This window comes from Herpailurus yagouaroundi, unplaced genomic scaffold (assembly GCF_014898765.1).
Source record: "Herpailurus yagouaroundi ecotype Mexico unplaced genomic scaffold, PumYag 182, whole genome shotgun sequence".
NCBI classification, from domain to species: domain Eukaryota; kingdom Metazoa; phylum Chordata; class Mammalia; order Carnivora; family Felidae; genus Herpailurus; species Herpailurus yagouaroundi.
In genome coordinates, this window is record NW_024412413.1 from 37,394,180 (window position 1) to 37,402,252 (window position 8,073).

The window sequence follows — 8,073 nt, forward strand, 5'->3', positions numbered from 1 at the left end:
AAAAAAAAAGAGAAAAACCATATGATCCTGTCAATCGATGCAGAAAAGGCCTTTGACAAAATCCAGCACCCTTTCTTAATAAAAACCCTTGAGAAAGTCGGGATAGAAGGAACATACTTAAAGATCATAAAAGCCATTTATGAAAAGCCCACAGCTAACATCATCCTCAACGGGGAAAAACTGAGAGCTTTTTCCCTGAGATCAGGAACACGACAGGGATGCCCACTCTCACCGCTGTTGTTTAACATAGTGCTGGAAGTTCTAGCATCAGCAATCAGACAACAAAAGGAAATCAAAGGCATCCAAATTGGCAAAGATGAAGTCAAGCTTTCGCTTTTTGCAGATGACATGATATTATACATGGAAAATCCGACAGACTCCACCAAAAGTCTGCTAGAACTGATACATGAATTCAGCAAAGTTGCAGGATACAAAATCAATGTACAGAAATCAGTTGCATTCTTATACACTAACAATGAAGCAACAGAAAGACAAATAAAGAAACTGATCCCATTCACAATTGCACCAAGAAGCATAAAATACCTAGGAATAAATCTAACCAAAGATGTAAAGGATCTGTATGCTGAAAACTATCGAAAGCTTATGAAGGTAATTGAAGAAGATTTAAAGAAATGGAAAGACATTCCCTGCTCATGGATTGGAAGAATAAATATTGTCAAAATGTCAATACTACCCAAAGCTATCTACACATTCAATGCAATCCCAATCAAAATTGCACCAGCATTCTTCTCGAAACTAGAGCAAGCAATCCTAAAATTCATATGGAACCACAAAAGGCCCCGAATAGCCAAAGTAATTTTGAAGAAGAAGACCAAAGCAGGAGGCATCACAATCCCAGACTTTAGCCTCTACTACAAAGCTGTCATCATCAAGACAGCATGGTATTGGCACAAAAACAGACACATAGACCAATGGAATAGAATAGAAACCCCAGAACTAGACCCACAAACGTATGGCCAACTCATCTTTGACAAAGCAGGAAAGAACATCCAATGGAAAAAAGACAGTCTCTTTAACAAATGGTGCTGGGAGAACTGGACAGCAACATGCAGAAGGTTGAAACTAGACCACTTTCTCACACCATTCACAAAAATAAACTCAAAATGGATAAAGGACCTGAATGTGAGACAGGAAACCATCAAAACCTTAGAGGAGAAAGCAGGAAAAGACCTCTCTGACCTCAGCCGTAGCAATCTCTTACTCGACACATCCCCAAAGGCAAGGGAATTAAAAGCAAAAGTGAATTACTGGGACCTTATGAAGATAAAAAGCTTCTGCACAGCAAAGGAAACAACCAACAAAACGAAAAGGCAACCAACGGAATGGGAAAAGATATTTGCAAATGACATATCGGACAAAGGGCTAGTATCCAAAATCTATAAAGAGCTCACCAAACTCCACACCCGAAAAGCAAATAACCCAGTGAAGAAATGGGCAGAAAACATGAATAGACACTTCTCTAAAGAAGACATCCGGATGGCCAACAGGCACATGAAAAGATGTTCAGCGTCGCTCCTTATCAGGGAAATACAAATCAAAACCACACTCAGATATCACTTCACGCCAGTCAGAGTGGCCAAAATGAACAAATCAGGAGACTATAGATGCTGGAGAGGATGTGGAGAAACGGGAGCCCTCTTGCACTGTTGGTGGGAATGCAAATTGGTGCAGCCGCTCTGGAAAGCAGTGTGGAGGTTCCTCAGAAAATTAAAAATAGACCTACCCTATGACCCAGCAATAGCACTGCTAGGAATTTATCCAAGGGACACAGGAGTACTGATGCATAGGGGCACTTGTACCCCAATGTTTAGAGCAGCACTCTCAACAATAGCCAAATTATGGAAAGAGCCTAAATGTCCATCCACTGATGAATGGATAAAGAAATTGTGGTTTATATACACTATGGAATACTACGTGGCAATGAGAAAAAATGAAATATGGCCTTTTGTAGCAACGTGGATGGAACTGGAGAGTGTGATGCTAAGTGAAATAAGCCATACAGAGAAAGACAGATACCATATGGTTTCACTCTTATGTGGATCCTGAGAAACTTAACAGGAACCCATGGGGGAGGGGAAGGAAAAAAAAAAGAGGTTAGAGTGGGAGAGAGCCAAAGCATAAGAGACTGTTGAGAACTGAGAGCAAACTGAGGGTTGATGGGGGGTGGGAGGGAGGAGAGGGTGGGTGATGGGTATTGAGGAGGGCACCTTTTGGGATGAGCACTGGGTGTTGTATGGAAACCAATTTGACAATAAATTTCATATATAAATAAAAAAAAATAAATAAAATAAAATAAAATACAATGGAATATTACTCAGCTATAAAAAAGAATAAAATCTTGTCATTCGCAACAACCCAAGTGGAATTAGAAGGTATTATGCTAAGTGAAGTCAGTCAGTCAGAGAAAGACAAATACCATGATTTTACTCACATATGGAATTTAATAAATGAAAATAAATGAACATTAGGGGAAGAAAGAGAAAGGGAAACCATAAAATCGACTCTTAACTATAGACAACAAACTGAGGGTTGATGGAGGGAGGTAGGTGGGGGAATGGGTTAAATGGGTAATGGACATTAAGGAGGGCACTTGTGATGAGCACTGGATATTGTATGTAAATGATGAATCACTAAATTCTATTCCTGAATCTAATGTTATACTATGTGTGAACTAGCTGGAATTTAAATAAAAACTTGAATCTAAAATAAACACCATGCTTTATGTTTTGTATAAAAAATAGTACAATTTTAAATTTAGATGTTGATCTGAACAATCTGATTTTAAGTTAATGAACAGAGATTTTATCAGTGAAAGCCAAATATTATGCTGTATATTCATTTATTAAGCACATAATTTTCCAAATAAAGTGGTGAACTACTTGGATATAGTCTCAGCATTAAAATATTCTGGAGACTTATAGTCTTACTATTTTATAATATGTTTTAAAAGGAAACATGTGAAGTATTGTTCATGTGTATTTTAGGAAGATAACTAAAGGTAATGTTGGAGCCTGTCATGGGTTGAGGGATATTCTGAGAAAGGATTTGCATGTGAAGTTTATTAAGGAGTATTTCCACAATTGTAGAAGGAAGGCAAAAAAAGCATACTGGAGAAAGGGAGAGCAATTGTGATGCAAACACAGCAAAGGCTTCGGCCAATCCAGAAATTCAGAAAATGATATGACCTTAGAGAGTTTTCCTAAGTTAGGGCAAGTTTTAACAGGCTTTAATAGCCTCAAACAGTCATTAAATGCTGGATATTCTGGGAAGAGCCATGACCCTGGGTGAGGAGATTCTCTTCAACTATAACATTTCTCAATGAATGCTCTGTGATGGTATATTTTATTTATCACCCTGACTAGGTTATACTCTCCAGTTATGCAATCAAACACTAATATACATGTTGCTGTGAAGGTCACGTCAGTTGACTTTAAGGGAGATTATCCTCTATAATCTAGTTGGGCCTGATGAATTGAAAGGCCTTAAGAAAAGAACTATGGTTTACTTGAGGAAGAAGAAATTCTACTTGTGATCAGCAGCTTCAGCTGGTGCCCAGAAGGTCCAGTCTGCTCCTCCTGTTAGCCTGCCCTACAGATTTCAGAATTAACCTTACCAGTCCCCACAATTGTGTCAGTCAATTCCTTGCAATAACTCTCTTCATATCTGCTTCCTACTGGTTCTGTTTCTTTAGTTGAACTTTAACTGATGCAAGCTGACGGCTGAGAATTGTCTACAAACAGAATGTCAAGTAGCTGGTGGATTAATCTGTCACTCCAGAAGGGAGTGAAATCTTTCACTGGGTAGGCATCCCAGTGTTCACCATGGGATAGTTAAATTATTTCTCTATCTTTTACATTCAAATTTATATTCCTGCCACTTGCCAGGCAGAGAAAGATGAGGAGAGACTGGGAACAACTCTTATGTTGTTATACTAGCGATGACTCAGATCAAGATGCAGAAATCCGATTCAAGCAGTCTCCAGCACATATAAAATGAAAATCTGGGAACAATGCTAACTTCAGGTGCTGCTGAACTGAGAGGCCCAAATAAAATTATAAATTTTTGGATTCCCATTCTTTATCTTTCACCTCTGCTTTTCTCTGGATTCCCAACTTCACCATTTGTCTCCTTCACTGCCTAGGACTTCATAAACCTCATTCTAGCAAGTCCAATGCAAACATTCGGATTTTAGTTTGATTTCTCACATTTGGATGATAATACTAACTGCAAACCAATTACTATGAGCAAGAAAGATAGACTATGCTAATTTAACAAAGTCTGAGTAATTAGCTTACTACTGGAGACAGGGGTTTCAAATTTCATATAAGGAAAGGAGCTGCAGCCTTGGTGGAGAAGGGAGAGTGAGATAGCACTGGGAGAAATCATGAAGGATAAACTAGAAATACACACAAGTCAGTATGAGAAGATGACAAGGACATTTGTCTGCCTTAGCCTGGACTCTGGAAATAAAAATAGTCTCATTATTAAATAAGTATGTTTAAAATAAAGGCATAAAATGTCAAAAGGTAATAAGTGACAATGTTTTATGAAAATTGATGGGATTTTAAAAAGAATAAAATAAAACGTGTACAATTAGAGTATAGGGTTATTCAAATTAAAATTAAAACCCCAGTAGATGAATTAAATAGCTACTTAGTCACAACATAACATAGAATTAGTAAAGTGGAAAATAGATTGAAAGAAATTGATTAAAATGCAGCAATGAGAATTAAATAAAGAAAATCTGAGAAATTAATATAGAGGGAGGATTCAGTATATATTGAATATGAATTACATAAATAGAAACTAAATGAAATGAGAAGTAACAATATTTGAAAGTATAAACACTTAAAATTTTCTAATATTGATAAAAGACATAAATCCTCATGTTTAAGAATCACAATGGGTTCCTGAGAAACCAGAATAAAAATCAAGCCACCCCTTGGAATATTATAGTAAAAATGGAGAACACCAAGACCAGGTCTTAAAATCAAATGTAGGAAAAATTCAGATCAGGTACAGATGAATTATTAATTTTTAAAATAATTTATTTATTTTTTAATTTACATCCAGGTTAGTTAGCATACAGTGCAACAATGATTTCAGGAGTAGATTCTTTAACATCCCTTACCCATTTAGCCCATGTCCCCTCCCACAACCCCTCCAGCAACCCTCTGTTCTCCATATTTAAGAATCTCTTATGTTTTGTCCCCCTCCCTGTTTTTATATTATTTTTGCTTCTCTTATGTTCATCTATCTTGTATCATGAAGTCCTCATATGAGTGAAGTCATATGATATTTGTCTTTCTCTGACTAATTTCACTTAGCATAATACCCTCTAGTTCCATCCACATAGTCGCAAATGGCAAGATTTCATTCCTTTTGATTGCTGAGTAATACTCCATTGTGTATATATACCACATCTTCTTTATCCATTCATCCACTGATGGAAATCTGGGCTCTTTCCATACTTTGGCTATTGTTGATAGTGCAGCTATAAACATTGGGGTGCATGTGTCCCTTGGAAACAGCATACCTGTATCCTTGGATAACTATGTAGTAGTGCAATTGCTAGGTTTTAGGGTAGTTCCATTTTTAATTTTTTGAGGAACCTCCATACTGTTTTCCAGACTGGCTACACCAGCTTACGTTCTCACCAACATTTGTTGTTGCCTGAGTTGTTAATGTTAGCCATTCTGACAGGTGTAAGATGGTATCTCATTGTGATTTTAATTTGTATTTCCTTGATGATGAGTGATGTTGAGCATTGTTTCATGTGTCAGTTGGCCATCTGGATGTCTTCTTTGGAGAAGTATCTACTCATGTCTTTTGCCCATTTCTTCACTGGATTATATGGTTTTTGGGTGTTATATTTGATAAGTTCTTTATAAATTTTGGATACTAACCCTTTATCTGATATGTCGTTTGCAAATATTTTCTCCCATTCTGTCGGTTGCCTTTTAGTTTTGCTGATTGTTTCCTTCACTGTGCAGAAACTTTTTATTTTGATGAGGTCCCAATTGTTTCATTTTTGCTTTTTTTTCCCTTCCCTCTGGAGACGTGTTGAGTAAGAAGTTGCTGCAGCCAAGGTCAAAGAGGTTTTTGCCTGATTTCTCCTCTACAATTTTGATGGCTTCCTGTCTTACATTTAGGTCATTCATCCATTTTGAGTTTATTTTTGTGTATGGTGTAAGAAAGTGGCCCAGGTTCATTTTTCTGCATGTCGCTGTCCAGTTTTCCCAGCACCACTTGCTGAAGAGACTGTTTTCATTCCATTGGATATTCTTTCCTGCTTTGTCAAAGATTAGTTGGCCATACATTTGTGGGTCCATTTCTGGGTTCTCTGTTCTATTCCATTGATTTGAGTGTCTGTTTTTGTGCCACTACCATATTGTCTTCATGATTACAGCTTTGTAATACAGCTTGAAGTCCAGGGTTGTGATGCCTCCAGCTTCAGTTTTCTTTTTCAAGATTGCTTTGGCTATTCGGGGGCTTTTCTGGTTCCATACAAATTTTAGGTTTGTTTGTTCTAGCTTCGTGAAGAATTCTGGTGTTATTTTGATAGGTATTGCATTGAATATATAGATTGCTTTGGGTAGTATTGACATTTTAACAATATTTGTTCTTCCTATGCAGGAGCATGGAATATTTTTCCAATTTTTTTGTGTGTCTTCTTCAATTTCATTCAAAAGTTTTCTATAGTTTTCAGTGTATAGATTCTTCACCTCTTTGGTTAGATTTATTCATAGGTATTTTATGTATTTTGGTGCAATTGTTAGTGGTATCAATTCTTTGATTTCTCTTTCTGTTTCTTTGTTATTGGTGTATAGTAATGCAACTGATTTCTGTGCATTGATTTTACAGCCTGTGACTGCTGAATTCATGGATCAGTTCTAGCAGTTTTTTTGGTGGAATCTTTTGGATTTTCCATATAGAATATCATGTCATCTGCAAAGAGTGAAAGTTTGACCTCCTCCTGGCCAATTCAGATGCCTTTTATTTCTTTGTGTTGTCTGATTGCAGAGGCTAAGACTCCCAATACTATGTTGAATAACAGTGGTGAGAGGGTACATCTCTGTCTTGCTCCTGACCTTAGGGGGAAAGCTCTCGGTTTTTCCCCATTGAGGATGATATTAGTGGTGGGTCTTTCATATATGGCTTCTATGATCTTGAGGTATTATTCTTCTATCCCTACTTTCTTGAGGGTTTTTTCAAGAAAGGATGCAGTATTTTCTTGAATGCTTTCTCTGCATCTATTGAGAAGATCATATGGTTCTTGTCCTTTCTTTTATTGATGTGATGCATCACATTGATTGTTTTGTGGGTATTGAACCAGCCCTGCATCCCAGGTATAAATCCCACTTGGTCATGGTGTATAATTCTTTTAATGTATTGGATCCAGTTGCCTAATATCTTGTTGAGGATTTTTGCATCCATGTTCATCAGGGAAATTGGTCTATAGTTCTCCTTTGTAGTGGGATCTCTGTCTGGCTTTGGAATCAAGATAATGCTAGCTTCATAGAAAGAGTTTGGAAGTTTTCCTTCCATTTCTATTTTTTGGAAAAGCTTCAAGAAAATAGGTGTTAACTCTTCCTTAAATGTTTGGTAGAATTCCCCTGGAAAGCCATCTGACCCTGGACTCTTGTTTTTTGGGAGATTTTTGATTAATAATTTGATTTCTCTACTGGTTTGGGATCTGTTCAAATTTTCTATTTATTCCTGTTTCAGTTTTGGTAGTTTATATGCTTCTAAGAATTAGTCCATGTCTTCTAGATTCCCCATTTTACTGGTGTATAATTGTTCATAATATTCTTTTATTATTATTTATATTTGTGCTGAGTTGGTTGGGATTTCTCCTCTTTAATCCTTGATTTTATTTATTTGGGTCCTTTCCTTTTTCCTTTTGATCAAACTAGCTAGTGGTTTATCAATTTTGTTAATTCTTTCAAAGAACTGGCATCTGGTTTCATTTTTCTGTTCTACTGTGTGTTTTTTTGTTTGTTTGTTTTGTTTTGTTTTTGTTTTTTGTCTTTTGTTTCGAATTGATTTCTG